At 45.9% G+C, this 15059-nt stretch overlaps 1 protein-coding gene and 1 long non-coding RNA gene across 10 annotated transcripts in view; one reads left to right on the top strand and one right to left on the bottom strand.

The window, feature by feature from the left end:
* RREB1 (ras responsive element binding protein 1) overlaps positions 1–15059 on the bottom strand; it is a 138270-nt gene that overhangs the window by 95826 nt on the left and 27385 nt on the right. Inside the window, exon 1 of one of the 9 annotated variants that reach the window (XM_086901047.1) lies at positions 1569–1894. The exons of the other annotated variants lie outside the window; for them this stretch is intronic. The gene's annotated coding sequence lies outside the window, so the exon portion shown is untranslated. Of the gene's footprint in view, positions 1–1568; positions 1895–15059 lie in introns of those variants that run through there. 9 annotated transcript variants of the gene reach the window in all.
* On the top strand, positions 1861–7858 carry LOC111924036 (uncharacterized). The gene is made up of 3 exons (XR_002861424.2): positions 1861–2400; positions 5468–5562; positions 6342–7858. It is a non-coding gene; the product is annotated as an uncharacterized LOC111924036 (long non-coding RNA).

Below are 15059 nucleotides of genomic sequence, written 5' to 3'. Positions count from 1 at the left end.
CCACAGACAAGTGCACAGGGCTCAGAAGGTCAAACAAGTCTCCCCAGTCAGCAACGAGGTCTTTTCCTCTGATTTTTTCACTTGCCCTCCTGTTCCCCTCTTTCATACACACAGAAGGAAGAAAAACACACCTATTTAAACTGATCTTATCCAAGAAAAGTCAAGTGTTCAGCTTCCAAGTAGCACTCTCTGAAGTTTCCTCAGTGTGCCAAAATATTTTAAAGAACTGTTTACCCGCACTTGTAGTGCTTTGTACCCAATGCATCAAGAGCCGTTTCCAGAAGCGTTCCTTGTGAAGCTAGTGAGGATTGCGGTTACTCAGCATTTCAGACCGTATGCCTAAGCACTCAAACAGTTATATATCCCTCTCTTCTCAAAGTAATTCCATTTTCAGAGAGACAATCTGCCTGCTTTAAAATACAGATGATGTACATCTGGCTCTACACTAACTTCTCAGTGTCTTCTTGTCTCCTGGATACTTTTTTCTCTGCTCAAAAAAACATCACCCAGGACCAAAGAAGCCCTTCTTACCTACAGTAACCACAGGGAAAAGCTAAATATTTAAGGATTCAAGTTTTATCAATTTAAACACACTCTCACAATGTGCTCTGCTCTTGTGGCCTGTCGCAAGTGGAACGTTCAAAGCAGAACGGAGACTGAGGCATCACTCGGATACTTTAGTGCTTTACAACCTTCCCACTCCAGCTCGCAGACACACCTACATTGCTGAAAGCAAACTGACAGCAGTCCAGCTGCCCAGCTCATCTGTATGGCCACTTGGCAAAGGATTGCAAGGCCCTACAAAACCACCCTGCTGCTTAGCTCGTGCTTAAAAGGGCACCCAGGTGTGCTGTGAAGGAGTGCCAGGCACAACACACCCAGCTGAGAACTGTACTGAGGTGATGAGAGCTGTACAAAGGTACAACAAAGCAGCTCTTGGGCGAGATCTGTAGATTTCCACATCACAATATAAACACTTTTCTGTAGCCTTCACTCATCTTTCACAGCACACTCAGCTTCAGACCACCAGAAGCACTGACCGGTGCTGCGCGGCGAACTAAAGCCTCCAGCAAGCTTGTCCATCTGGGCTGGACAGGTTCACTCACGACTACAACCATGGTAGCTCAGCTGAGTCAGACAAACATTACTAAAAACCTACCTTTACGTTCATTAAGATGCAGGTTAACACATTAGCTGGCCTTGCACAGCCACAAACATGGCTTTGGACATGGTAGGCTGTACCTTAAGGAGCATCAAGAGAGCTTTTTTTTTTTTTTAATTGTGTTCGACTAACTCACTTGACCTCAAACAATTGAGACACACACCCTTTCTGCCTGTCAGGACAGGGTCCTTCTCTGTCTTGCACTGCTGGGACAGGAGAAGTGAAATATGCATGGAGGTGATTCACGTACAACCCATCCTTCACTTACTCCTAATAGGGGGTGGAGGGGAGGGAAGCATATGGGTGAAAAGCCGCAGCTGTTCCAAGGCTATTCCAACTTTACAGCACACGATTTATGGAAAACAAAACAAGGGGAGCAGAAAAATAGGATTTGAACATTACCGACCTAAAAGAATCATTGTAAATACCTCCTGCTCTGTGCAAGGGCTACCCTGGGCTCCATCTGCCTTCAAGGCCGGGAAAGGAAACATTAAACTTGAACAGCAGCCAGGATTCACTGTCTGGCACCTAACGTGCTTCCATGGGGCAGTCTCTGCCTGTGGCAGAACACAAGGAGGGCACTGCCCAAGCCTCGTTCCGGCTCTGCCCTTGGCCCTGTCACTGTGAGCGCCAGCCAGAGCCCGGCCAAGGGGCAAACACAGCTCTGCCCTCGGCCCCAGCATCCCCAACCAGCCCCGGGTTGGGATGGGAGCGCGTTCCTCGCAGCCCAGCAACCGGCTCCGGTAATTTTGGCAGAGGCAGGTGCTCCAGAGGGCTCTGACGCAGCAGGCGAGGGCGGCGCGGGTACCAGTCGGACGGGAACACGCTCCCGCACAGGACAGGCTGGGGCTGCTGCTCAAGGCACCGCAGCGCTGCCCAGACGAACAGGGATGCTGGCACACCCCCTTCGCTCGGGCATCACCGCCACAGCTCCCCGTGGCCGTGCCCGGGGGACCCAGGCCTCCCTGCCACGAGGGCGAGGGAGCAGCGGCGGCTGCGGCAGGGCCAGCCCTTCCCTCCCTTCCCCCCGCGCAGCCGCCCCCACCCTCCAGGAGCTCTATCGCAAATCCCCAGGCCGCGCCGACTGCCAGCTGACAGAAATGTTTAGTCAGCAACCAGTGAGAGAGGAGCGGCCGCCCCCCTCCATCCTTCCCGGCTCCTTCCCGTGGTACCTTCCCCGCCGCCAGCAGCGCCAGGGAAAGAAACACTCTTTTGCTCCCCAACCCCTCCCCAAAACGGTGAGCACGCGAAGTATTCGTATTTCCCACAAGTCTGTCGAGCTTTGCACGTAGCTGAAGGATCCGGGTCGTTGTTTTGCCTCTTTTTTTTCCCACCCCCTCCCCTCGGTGCTTTGTATAACCCTCTTTCACCAGCCTGCCCCATCCCCCCGGCGAGAGGAGATGCAGGAGCGCGGCTGCCGCTGGAGGAACTTCCTCCATTTGCTGTGAGAACATCGCTCCGGCGGCCCCGCGCCCCGCGCCGCCCCGCAGAGGAAGTGCAACATAATAGCCAGGCCCCAGGTGCCAAGGTTAGCCTGTCCTTTTCCTCTCCCCGGGATGATTTCCACTCGACTTTCAATACCAGCCTCGCCAAGAGCAAGGCCTTTAAAGCTACGCGTTAAAGTTACGAACGACGGCAGCAACGACAACAAAAAGAAAGCTGAAACCTGCTCAAGCACCACCACACGGCCTTTGCACACCAGAACCTGGGCGATTCAGAAAGGTTGACCATTTTCTATGAAGCGAAAAGTCTGGTTTCATCCGTGCGCTAAAAAGCTGAACAACTTTAAGCGTACTTTTCTAAGTCAGAGCAGCAGCCCAGCCAGCGCCAGCGAGGCAGCAGTACCACCAGCGCATGGAACCGCCTGCGCTGGCGTTCTCTGCTTGCCCAGGGCAGATGCAACAACCACAGCAATACAAATACCTCAGCCGGAGGAAAACCACATCTCAGGCCAGGCTGGAATAATGAAAACCCTGGGCAAAAGGCATGGATTTAGCCTACAAGGAAGATGGAGGTCATCACCCAAACCCTGTTTCTCAGAGCACTGCGTTCACAGTTTCCATTCTCTATTCTGACAACACCCGCATAACTGAAGGCACAAAGTAATTTTAAAAAAAGAGGTTTAAATTGAAAGTCTCACAGTGTCTTAGTACACTTTTCCCTTTCCAGTTTGCTTGCTTGGTACAAAAGCATGATGCATCTGCTTCCTCCAAAATGCAAGAACTCAGTGTTGGAGGGAAGCTCCTACACTGGCTCATCTCACAAAATCCTCTGCCTTTCCAGGTAGAACAAGAGGAGATTAAAAGGTGTAACTATGCCCTAGGTGTTATGATGTTATCCATAATTTATGCAGAAACAAAATGTCCCATACTGACATCCCTGTAACAAAGCATTTGTTTGGCTTATACAAGAGTGTTTCATGGGAAAAAAGTGAAGTGTCTTCCTTTCCTCCTCTCCTACCAATAACAAAATACACGCATACAGGGTTTTTTTTGCCTTTCCTCCCAGCTGGGTATCCATGCAATTGGCTCCAATTCATTTGATTACCAAGCTGCAGAACTGAGGAAAGTGAAGAGTTAGCAACCTGTCTCAGTTTATCATACTGTGAATGTAAGGAGTTACTGAAAGGAAAAAAGATCAACCCTACAGCCTCCAAATAACTAAGCAATGGTGAGGACTGAAATTCCCTAGAAAATAATGTTTTAAGTTCAGAACCCCTTAATTCTCTCTTCCACGCTTCAGTGCTAAAAACCTCACATTCTACACAGGCTGCCTGCTGCCAAGAGATAGACAGCTGCAACACGTAGACACAAAAAGGGGGTGTCTTCTGGCTGGAGTTTTAGATTTCTACATGCTGCCCCGTTTTATATGCTACTCCCCCAAACAGTTACAAAACAATAACTGCAGAAATCTAAAAACAAGTGGGACTATTGTAACCAATGATAGCTACTGATAGAGCCTGTATTAAATGTGCAGATGCTGTAAGGCCCTTTCATAGTCCATGTTCCTCTGCAACAAGACAATTTTCTTGGAAATGTGCTGTTGTGCAGTCTTTGTACTTACTTGGCTTTTAGCATATGTTTAGTTTCATATCTTATAATAGAAGCCTGGGCATTCCAACAAAACCTACATCAGTCTTCACTCTTGTCTTCCTCGAGCTGGTATTTCTGGGCTGTGATTGATACTCTGCCCCTGGCTACTCAGACCGACTTCTTCCACAAACGACACACCAACACAGGCAAAGCTGCACCACATTTGTAGCAGTCCAGTCAGAACAAAACCTGGACCACAATCTTACGTGATGAAACATGATCTCCTTACACAATATCAAGCTTGATTAAGAAAGATACTCTCTCAAGATGGAAAATAATTTGGAAACAGAACGAACAGTTATAAGGAGACCCGATTTCCAGAATTTTTTACACAGCTAATGAAGTAACAAGATTTGCATCAAGAGAGAAAACAGAGAATGTCTGATAAGGTGAGAAGATGAGACTATCTTTGCAGCCAAAACTCTCAAGCCTCTTGATAAAAACAGCATGTAGTTTTGTGCTGCTTGCATTGAGGGTCAGCATCTCTCCAGAAGCTCTTTCCTTCCTTCAGCCACTCATTCTCATGCAAGAGAAAGCCTATGGTTTGACTCTCCTTCATTGATCAAAACAGAAGTTGGTGAGGTATGATTGTTCAAAGCCACAAAAAAAATAAAGAGGACTGGCTACTCAGAACATTTTAGAGATAAGGCTTACAGTGAAACCCCACAAATCCTTGTATCAGCATCTCAGAAGATTGTAACAGTAGGAGTGAACTGCTAGAGGTGAGGGGGTAAACAGATCACAAAAAAAACCCCAAACAACTAAACCTCTTCAAGCTGGTTTTACTGCTTCTTCATCCTATGATGTCAGATGCCCATTTAGGTTGCCAAGGGAACCATTCTGAAGTCACTAATTCAGTGTCATTATGAATTTTTTTTAGTTACCAAGGCAAAGACACACCAGAAAAGGGAAAGCTGGGAGGAAATACCTAAATATCAAAAGACTCTTAAAAATGCATCTTCAAAGAGATAAAAAACATCAAGAACAGATCTCCATTGAGATTTTTTTCCCTTTGCATTGTCTGCAGTCACATACCTGGAAGAATACTTGCCTTGAAGTGGTAGAGGGAAGATGCTTGAATACAAGTGGTGTTAAACACAACCTTTAAAGGCAAACACCACAATTTACCTGAAAGACAGGGGCAAGTGGGAAAAGGAAAAGGGGAGGGACTGGGGAAAATGGCTCTATTAACATAAGCCTACCACTCTTACAGTTTCTGGAATCACAGCAGAGATGTCCATGAACTGACATTAACCATGAAGGGGATGCTCATTCTCACCTTCAAGTAGGCTGAAAGCCAGAGGGCAGGTAAGAACCTACATGTTAAAAATTAAGCATCTTTAAAAAAATACAAAATGGTTGTGCTGGTTTTTCAACATCACAACTCCAAGACAGCAAAGATTCTAAGCCCAACATACACAGCAGATGCAGCTGCTATATACAAGGACAGATACAAAAGACATTACTAATCACCCCCCAGCCATGGAGCAAGCTTGGATTAGGCTCTGTCTGCAGGAATCCATTAACCTAGCAGCACTGATTCCAGGATCAAGGATCCATCCTAGCAGGCAATGCATCTTCTTGCATCCATGTTTGATTCAAGGACCTTGCAAAGATAAACTGGCTAAAAGGCATTCCACTTCATTCTTCCACTTTTCATCCTGGTCCTTGCTTCACTAGGAAGACATGACAGTTCTGATGGTTTGAGCAATGGTCCTTTTAATAATGATTGCCCAGGCTTTTAAAATCTGTTCTACCTGCATTGCAACCAGAAGTCCTGTCATGCTCTGTTCTTCTCCCACCTCCTTCTGCCAACATAACTACATCAGCTGCACAGTAAGTCTGCTAAGAGAACTGACTGAGCCAAAACTGAACTTTCAAAAGACAGAAGGACAAATACAAAAAGTCCTTATCAGCTTTCTGGCCTAGCACTTTAAGGCATACCTTTAAGATATTTAAAATATTTATTATTTTGAATACATACCCCAAGAAAACAAGCAGTCAAGAAAATACTTCTAATTAAAGCAACATAAACATGCCCTCCTGCTTACACATACACAATGACTTTATTTTATGTTTATTTTTAGGTTTTCCTGATCTAACACCCAAGAGCAGACAGACACCTGCAAAGCATATGCCATGCTAGAGGCTCCATTCCTTGCTCCTCACATGAACTTTATGATATTTAATTTAAATTTAAGCTACTAAATGCACAGAGCAGCAGCAGAGCAATACAAGAGGAGCTCTGAATTCAGCAATCAGACCTATAAGCAAAACTTGATAGTTTATAAGAACAGGCCCTGCTTCCTTTCTCCAAACACATATGCTTGCTACTTTCAAATGCTATATAATTCACAAAGCCTACAGAGCTCAGTATTAAGTGCTGAACAGCTTATTTAGAATGGTTTTACACACAGCAACCTTTGAAGTCTATCATCATAAATCAGCAGTACCTGATGAACAGGGCTTGTTTCTCCTAAGACCACTACATTTCATCAATCGTGAGAGGCTTAATACAGGGAGCAAGTAACCTAGATAAAACTGAGTTCTCACTGTGAAAGGCTGTCCTTACCAGAAGGTTTCAAATAACTAGTGTCACTCTTGCAACCAAGTTCCCAGTTCAGGCGAGTTGGAATAAAGTTTTCAACAGCTAAACACAAATCAAGTAGTACACATCATTTGGTGGGCAGGTTAAGGTAGAGCTTTAAAAGGCAAGGTTCCTTTTTAGCCCATGTCAGCAGTGAAGAATGTGCAGCACACAGAGGAAGAAAGGGGTTAGCATGACCTGATCTAAACCTCTCCTTCCTCACTCTCCACAAGCGACTGCATTTCAGCAGCCTTGTAAGCACTGATTTGTAAAGCAATCTAACTAAGTAAATACTAGCACTATGGCTGGTACTGAAGCAAAATTGTTTCAGTTGCAAAAAAATAAAATCTCAAAGTCCATCAGCATGGACCAGTCAGTCCTACAAGTGGATAAGTGGGTTCACAACTAGCAAATATTAAAAAAGGGATGGAAACACAGCAGAATTGCAGAATATGCTAATTTTACTCCAGTGAGCTCAAAACAATTCCTCTGATACTGGCCAAGAATAAGCTGATGGATGAATCCTGGTCATTATCACAAATCAGGAGGCAAGCATAGGAAGTGGGCAAACTTTGCTGTGGGTAGTATCTCTCTGTTTAAGTGGAACCTAAAGAAACACCCAGAGTGAGCAAGGACAAATGTCCCTTGTCTCTGGTAAGTTGTATTCGCCATGGTTTTAGATACACAGGGCATGCTTCAGGCTGCCATTTGCAGGGAGGAAGCAGGGGGCATATTAAGTGGGGGGATACAGGGACATTGCTCATGGAAACCATGTGCATCTGGGAAGGAAAACAGCAAGAAAAGCACCATTTAAACAGGCAGTTCTCAAGCAATCAGGATGGAAGTAACTGAGCCAGACCTACAAACAACCTCCCCAGTCATCATCTTCTGACTGCAACTTGCCAGCATGGAGAAAGTTTCACAAAAAAAACTGCTGCAGAATCATGGCAGCACCTGGAATCTTTAAAGCCTGTCCAAGTACATGTCTTACAGCAATAAATATCTAGGCAAATAAAGTATTTTTGGCTTGTGCCTGTGATAGATGTTAACAAGGCAAACCAAAGCTTTAAAAAACATCGATGAATGTTGAAATCAGAAGTATGGAAGAATTTCTGCATAATAATGATACTCAGATTAGGACTCCAACCTGGGAGTTGGGCCACACAGGTAATTCCTGGGAGGAAGGCCACACAGGTAATACAGCAGAGGTCCAGAAAATCCTGAAAGGTGTGGAGAAAGTTGGTAGTGAATGAATACTTGCTATTTCCTTTAGTACAAGTCCTAAACGATATTAAGTGAAAGCGTAAAATGAGAGGTTTAGAATATACAACTTTTACCGCCTCTCCAACAAAGCACACAGATAAGCTGCAGAACTCACCATCACAACACACCAAGAGTCAGTACAGGTTCAAAAAGCCACTGGACAAGCTAACAAAAAAAGGATTCTTGAACCTAAATACTGTAACTACATAAATACCCTTTGGCTCAAGGGATTCCAGAAGTTGCATGTTGCTGGTAGACTACATTAGGAAAGCATCATTAATAGGTGCCCTCTTGCCAAAAACTCTTTTGATAAATCCACACTGAGCAGCACGTTGGGCATGACAAGCTTTGGGTCTGACTTGGTATTAAGACACAATCAGGACTCCCTCTGGTTTTCAGTTTTGCAAGCAAAAAACACAGCATGACTTACTCCACAGAATTTAGCACAGAACTAAAGCAACAGATCCAGAGGCATTTCTGTCAGCTTGAGGAAGCATTCTCTGCACTGAATCCAAGCTTCACTGGAGAAGCAGGTACCAGGAACTGCTCATTCCAGGACAGGGCAGTCCTGAGGAAATGTCACCAGAGCCGCAGCTTCAACGTGATTCAGGTCAGGGTGATTTCAGAGGTTACTGTACCAGGGCTGTCATCCCTGTCTGACGGCCAGTGGTTACTGTGCTTGCAGCAGAGACACGTCCAACTCCAGAGATGCCCATAATTGAAGTTTTAACTACCACTCAATTCAATTAAAACACAGCAAACTCTGAAGTGCTCTGCTTGGGAGGAGACACATCCACCCTTCTGCCTCCTCTGCAACATAAACCAAGCCCTTCATCCAGGGTCAGAGTACAGCAGCAGAACAAGAAACCTTTGGAAAAAAATTAAGTTTTTTCCTCATCAAACATCTGCCTGAGGTTCTCACCCAGCCAGTGAATACAAGCACGCTTACTTCCAGACCTTTGGATAGGGACAGTGGTTAGAAGCTCATTTCACCTCCACCAGAAGAGCCCAGCTACAGAGCCAGGCCTCTTGTTGGTACTGCCAGCTTTTAACTTGTCACCTTCAATATGCATCCAACAGGGTTCAGGTCATGGATTTGTTGGAAGTTCATCACTTATTCAGGCTTTTGTGTAAGAGGTCATTGCTGTCAAACTGTCTGCTTTCACAAGCACAAAAGCCCATGTTAAAATGTAAATACTTACAGGTGTTCCACCAGGCACTCAAGATGAAAGTCAGAGCAAATATATTAGTCCTAGCCATATTTTACAATGCTGGTAGTACTTGAATGTCATCTGTTTGTGAACAGGGGTTTTTATGTGGGCTCATCTGCCTAGACAGGAAGCATGATCTAATGGTAGAGACACAGGACTGGATTCACAGCATTTGGGCTCTTTTTCTGCCTCTCTTACTGTCTCCCTCTGCAACCTTCAGTAAAGAAATTCTTCATGCCACCATCCCAGTTGAAAAGAATGTAACTAGATGCTTACTCGGCCACGTACGAGGGCTGTGACCTTCTGTCATCTTTCCTAATTACTACAAGAATTTTGGAATGATACGGGAAAAAGTTAATCCAGCTACTAAAGCTAACCTGAGTTAACAAAAAGAAAGAACCTTATAAAAGAGCACTACCTCCTCCTCCCCCAATGCCTGTGTTTCACTGTTTGTTTTTCAAGACGGAATCTCTGCAACTTATTATTACATCGCCCTTGATGGAGACAGCATTTTGCAAATTCAGCTTTGCAAGAAGCCCGGGTAGGCTGGCTCACCCCTGTCGCCTAGATTTGCGTGCTGCTTACCACTTTGCAAGAAATTCAAGCACGACTTCTGAGCTGGGATAACACCACAAGACTAGCAGCAGGACTAAGCTGGCACAGGCCTGCTGGGAAAATCAACTCCCCAGCTGTGGGAAGAAGCAAAGCCGGCAGAGGCTGCAATCACCACGTCACCCTGGAATCCAGTTTCATGTCCAGTCCAACCTCGTTCTGTGATTGAGCTACACAGTTCTGGAAAAGCTGGTATCCTCTTCCCTCAGCACTTCCAGCTACACATCAGATTCTCTTGTGACTTCTGGAAACTGCTATGTTAGTTATTAAACTGGAAAAAGCCATATTTGGCCTGAGAGGAACTCACATTCATCCAGTTCAGTACCTATGATGGGGTAATTTTGTATTGTGCATCCCACATCATGGATGTCATGAGACAGCTCCCCCCTCCCCGCCCTTAACCATGCAGAGGCATCTCCATCAGGGAACCTGGCTATCAACATACCAGGAAAGGCAGCTTGGGTAAACCTCATGGGTGACACAAAGTGCCGTCTCTCTGCGGCAACCAAGGGGAGTGGAAGGAAGCTGCGAACAACTGTGCTCTTCTGATGTGCATTCCCTTCCTCTGCTCAAGCACACGCAGGAGGCCAAGTAAGCACACATGACATGCTCCCTGCAGGATGCCACATCCTGCCGTATTTCATGCAGCATCCCAAGGCAAGCCAGATACTTTTCAAACACAGTATGATCTTTGACAGTATGATCTGTCACAGTGTGACAGGTTCTCAGAGACAACACAGGGGACAAAGGAGGGAACAGCACTAACAGATTTATCCAACAGTGCCAAACTGTTCCTAGCCACACTCCTCTTAGAAGGAAGAAACCTAAGCAAACAGACACGCTGCAGCCACATGCAAATTTTGCAATGCATACTCTTTCTGCTCTTTGCTTTTGGTAACTAGTTTTAGTTTTATGAATTTCTTACAACTCTCACTCACCCAAATCCTTCCCATTCCTACAGAAAGTAGATGTCTGTTTAGAAGAGGGGGGTGAAAGAAAGAACCGTGGAGGTGGTTTTATGTGCTGCTTAACCCCCTCAAGCTGCTCCCCGCCTTCCTGCCCATCACCCCCCCCCCCACAAGGCGCTGTGTTTTAAGGAGCGCTGGTTATGCTGACATCAGTGAGGCTCCGGGGGCCATCCAGGCAGCTGTTCCTGCTCCTGTGTGTGGCCACGAGCCAAATCACTCTGCCTTTTTGGTGATGTTCCCTCCTGCCGGCTACCCCCACTCCCGCCCACACGTCTGCAGGGTGGGGCAAGGTGGCCACTGGCAGCCTCTCCCAAAGAAACTTAAGCGGAAAAGAAAGACTGGCAGCTTTCATTTCCAGCCTATGGTCAGAAATGCTCGGTGATTTTTGACAGCGTGCTGTGGACTGAAAGAACTGCAACTTCTCTTCCCGGAGAGCCAAAGACCAAGTTGCCCTTAGGACTTTGTCACCTAGAGGAGAAAAGCACGTGCTCTGCCCTTCCTCTCCCCACCTGCAGGAACAGCCCACCAGCATCGAGACCACTCCGTACAGCTGTTCCCATTTTAAAGCAGACCCATCCGCCGAGGTAGCTACTCTCCAGCTAGATGGTGATAACAGAGGAGCAGAAAGCTCGTCCAGATCGACCCGAGCGCACAAGACGGGCGCAAGAGATCTTCCAGGCGCGGGGAAGGGGGGGCGATGGCAGCACGGCCCTTCCCTCCCTCCCCGGCTGCCCGCGCGGGCAGGGAGCCGTGAGGGCAGGACGGGTGTGCCAGGCCCGGCCAGCCCCAGGCCCGAGCGCTCCCTGCAGCCCGCGGTGCCAGCGGCGGCAGCGTCCCCGGGCTGAGCCGCAGCCAGGGCCGGGGAGTGAAAAGGTGACAGCCAAGCCAACTTCACATACACCCTCCGAGCCTGCGGCTCAGACCCCATGTCAAGATTAGGAAAGTATGCGCACACAGAGAGCACATGAGCTGCTGGAGTACTTTCATTTAACTCTTGCACACACCGTGTATTGAAGAAGTTTGGGTTCACGGCCACGTTTCTGGCCACTTCTCTTCAAAACCAAGTCTTCTCAGGCTACAAGAGCTGTGACAATTTCTTGGGCAGAGCAATGCCTCCTGAAGAAGTTCAGAAGTTGGTGAGAAGAGCTTGGAGCTGTGGCTCACACGGGTTAAAGATTCCAGCTTGTGTCACGAATACTTTTTCTGAAAGTTAAAGGCAGGCAGGCCCCAATCCTGAAACACTTCCCCTAACTTTTGCCCATGCCAGTATTTTGATTCTAAAGGAACAACCTGCTCAAGTAGAATTATATCTGTGTTTAAAATTGTTGTAGGGGCAGTGCTTGGCTCAATCTAGACTTGCCACTGACACACACACACACACACAGATGCCTCAGCAAATTCAGAAAATACCTTGGGAGCTATCAGGATAAGACAAAAAAATACGGATAAAGATGGTAACCCCCATCAAGGCACGTTTAAAATTTACATGTATGTACATTGGAGAATGATTCACCAGGGCAGGAGAAACAGAGATGCCTGAGGGTTATGGCTGGAAGCACAAGAAAGGTCCCTAATACCCAAGTTTATCTGGGCAAAGGGGAGCCCCAAAACCAAACAGGTTTGTACACTATCAGCATCAGAAACACTGATAATTCTGGGAGTCATGCTTTTAGTTTTATCTCTTCTAAAGAATAAGAATTTAGGTGTTGTAATGTTAGCAATCCTATAATGCAAAGAAATACTCCTTCAGCCACAAAACAAACTTGATTCCTTACTGTACCAAGCACAAAAGCAGCACATAGAAACACAAGTTTCCCTGGAACAAACCAGTCAAATTCATTCAAATCTTCCCGAAGCGCAACAGGGCAGAACCCATTCCTGTTCCCAGAGCTTATTACAGAAACATGACTAAACATGCTCAGCAGTCCAATGTGATAGGATGCATCCATTTGCTGATGCCAGAGGAAGATGCGTGTCTCTTCTACATGGCACTGCTCTCACAGGCTGCTTTTCAAAAGATGTTTTGAAAAGCGACCTGCTGCGTACATTCTTAACAAGTCATAGTATCACCGGCTGTACAAGTGTTTGACCTCTACTTGCTATGCACTGTGGACAAAAATCTGACATCAGCTTATTCCAACCTTAGCAACACCAAATTGCTTCTGCAAAGCTGGCTTGAACAGACTACAACAACGCACCGATAAACTCCCAGACAGACCCCTGGAGTGCTGAAAGCGCAACTAGTTTAGTACATGAGCCCATGTGTTTTAAATTTGGGTTGGTTTAATCCAAGTAAGTAACCTGATTAAAATGGGAGTCTTCTCTGGAGGTCTAATTTCTAGATGTTTCCATTACTCCATATGCTTTTATGCTGTATAAACGTAACGAATGATACATACATCACTTTTGGGATGATTTAAGAATTCAGTTTAAGACTACAACACAAGTCATTCAAGGCAACAGAATTAAATTGTGAGTGGTAAGAGCCAACAACTGCACTTCATTTCAGTCTTGGGATGGTGACATACTGAGGGGGTGACATCTTTCCATTCCCCGTTTCTTCTTCTGATTTCCTTATTTCAGAACCCTGACATTTGACCCTTTTACATACAGACCTAAAGCAAAAGAGAGAGAGAAGGATGTGGTTTGAACACATATTAAAGTTAGGAACGTATTTGCTCCTAAACCAAACAACCAGAGGCAGACTCCCGAACGTGTGTATATACTTGCACCTATACCTCCTAGAAAGGAAATCAATAAATAATCTGTCCCTCACGTGCAAAGCAGGCAGTTATGAGAGCTGCCTAAATGCTGGTTTGCAACCAAAGCTGTCTATTTATAAGGAGACACCTCAGCAGGAGCAGTGCAGGTTCCCAGAATGCCTCTACCTTGGTATCTGGAAAGGCTCCACTATGGGGTAAGGAGATAGTTATAATTAAACATTTATACTGAGGTAGTGCTGTGCAGGTCGGTTCCACAGTGTGTTAGGTGGCTTTTCAAAACTCCGTAATTGAATGCTGATCCCTGCCCCGAAGAGTTTACAGAGTAGGAAATCAAAGCATAACACTTGGCATCTGCATACCAGGAATTAAACAAAGACCACCACCAGTTCATTTCCTGGGTCTTTGGACTAGGCAGCTCACATAAACATCCATTACCAGAAATACTGGAAATTTTTAAATCAGCAGCCTGGACTGTCCTAATCCACATCTGCGCAGCTCTGTTTGAATTAGTAGCTGGGACAGTAACTACAGCATACAATTTGCACATGATGCTGGCATCTTCTTGTCCAGTGTAGATTATTTTTGGCCCAAATACTTTTTAGCAATCATTTTGAAAAGACGGCGAGCACACAAACGGAAACATTTACTGCAAGTCAGTCGATTCAGGCCGTGCAAGCACAAGACAGGCTGCCAGTGCACGAGGTCGGAAGTCAGGCAACAGCAGATCCTTCTGTCCTGAAGCTCCAGGACAACGCCAGGGAGGAATCATCAGTACATGTACAATGCAGTGCTAGCACACACGTTGGCTCTGGGGCAGAGCATGGCCGTGTGCAAGCCTGTGTGGCGTTGCAAAGCCACTAACCCACATCTTTCTCTATGGAGACTGAGTTACGCAATGGTGCAAATAAAAACTCTGGCCCCAAACACAGAGGGGCCATCTCTGTCCCAAATCCATCCTCAGGGAGAATTCTCTACATTTCCCTTTTCCTGCAGGGAAGGACAGGCCTGGGAAGGGCAAGTTCTCCTCCTACTCACCAGACTGAATACACTCAAGAAAGTAAAAGCACAACCTCTAGGATTTAAAAAAAGGACACAGCAGTGGCAACGCTTGCAATGATGCCCGCAACCTGGATGGAAGAATTTAGTCAAAATAGGCTACTATATGTCAAATTCCATTTGCTGTTTATCAAACAAGCTCCTAAATCAGATGCACTGACTTTGTAACTACACCTATAGGAATTTCAAACACAAAAAATACAAAGACACTGTTAGTATTTCAGTTTTTTAAAGTTTCCTGGCATCTTTCATTCTATGAATTCTCAAGAGCTTTCAGCTGTATATACCCCACATAAAATTTTAGTCCAGAAGCCTGAAAGAATTTTGCTGTTGATTCAAATGAAGACACATTTTCCACTTTTACCTACTGTTTACGTATCTATTG

Source organism: Cyanistes caeruleus, chromosome 1 (assembly GCF_971803275.1).
Source record: "Cyanistes caeruleus chromosome 1, bCyaCae1.hap1.1, whole genome shotgun sequence".
NCBI lineage: Eukaryota > Metazoa > Chordata > Aves > Passeriformes > Paridae > Cyanistes > Cyanistes caeruleus.
The sequence above is the reverse complement of the archived record's forward strand: the minus strand, read 5'-3'. Positions and strand labels throughout refer to the sequence as shown.